The sequence below is a fragment of the Cebus imitator genome, unplaced genomic scaffold (genome assembly GCF_001604975.1).
Source record: "Cebus imitator isolate Cc_AM_T3 unplaced genomic scaffold, Cebus_imitator-1.0 Scaffold231, whole genome shotgun sequence".
Classification (NCBI taxonomy): domain Eukaryota; kingdom Metazoa; phylum Chordata; class Mammalia; order Primates; family Cebidae; genus Cebus; species Cebus imitator.
Genome location: NW_016107546.1, coordinates 2,347,648 through 2,348,868, shown reverse-complemented (window position 1 = coordinate 2,348,868; position 1,221 = coordinate 2,347,648). Strand labels below are relative to the sequence as shown.

At 36.0% G+C, this 1,221-nt stretch overlaps 1 long non-coding RNA gene across 1 annotated transcript in view; it reads right to left on the bottom strand.

The window, feature by feature from the left end:
- Positions 1–1,221, bottom strand: part of LOC108281758 — a 35,001-nt gene that overhangs the window by 21,840 nt on the left and 11,940 nt on the right. Inside the window, exon 3 of the long non-coding RNA XR_001816105.2 lies at positions 532–661. This is a non-coding gene — a long non-coding RNA (uncharacterized LOC108281758). The remainder of the gene's footprint in view (positions 1–531; positions 662–1,221) is intronic.

Here is a 1,221-nt window from a genome sequence, read left to right as displayed (position 1 = left end):
AAAAAAAAAAAAAAAAAAAGAAAAGAAAAAATGGGTAAATTGACTTTATTAAAACTAAAACTTTAGTCCTTCAAAGTACATCATCAAGAAAGTGAACAGATTCCAATGCTCAGCACCATTAATCATCTGATAAATGCAAATGAGAAACCATAGTGAGGTACCACTTTACATCTATTAGGACAACTATAATAAAAATGGAAAATATACATAAGTGGACTTGTGTTATATGGGGGGAAATGAAAAATAGCAAGCATTAGTGATGATGTGGAGAAATCAGAACCCTCAGCCAGCCGTGGTGGCTCATGCCTGTAATCCTAGCACTTTGGGAGGCCAAGGCCGGAGAATCACTTGAACCCAGGAGGTGGAGGTTGTGGTAAACTGAGATCATGCCACTGCACTCCAGCCTGGGTGACAGAGCAAGACTCCATCTCAAAAATAAAAATAAAAATAAATTGGTAATTTAAAATGTACTTTTGTTGAGTTAATATGCCACAAAGTTATATAGTAGTAAAAATATGCCTGTATTCTTACCTGGTGACTGCAGAACTGAGGAAGACCATGGCAGGATGAAGGCAATAGGTTTCTCATGGCAGTGAATGTGCTTTTCTCTTTCCATTTTTCCTTCTCCCTCTTGTTAAATAAAATTCTCCCGGTTGGAACTCTGAGGGGAGAGGATGGATGACAATTGAGTTCTTTTGGAGGATCTATCTTTAGGCAGATTCTGTTTATATCACTGAAGCTGTGACTGGGATGTCATATATGAGAAGATATACAGAATGAATCTATAGGTACTGCAGGCTAAGTCTAAAGTATGTCTTGATTTAGCTTCCTAGCCTAAAGAAGTTTTTAAAAGTTCATTCTTAGAGTTCTTATCAAAAGTTCCAGCAAAGCTTGGCAGCAGTTAATGCTATAGAAAAAGAGAAAAAATTTCCAGCAAAACAAACTTAAAAAGAGTCTGTGTGGTCAATCACTATTCTTGCTGCTCTTATATAAATAATCAGGCCAAGTTTGATGAGACTAACATGATTTTGTAAACACACTTGTCTTACTTTGATTATTTTGGTAGAAATGGGAGTGACTGTAAAGAGAAAAACTGTTTCTGAAGAAAAGCTATAGTACACCCGTTATTAGGTTGTAGCTCTGCTCATTTGCAAGTTTTTCTTTCTTTCTTTCTTTCTTTCTCTCTCTCTCTTTCTTTCTTTCTTTCTTTCTTTCTTTCTT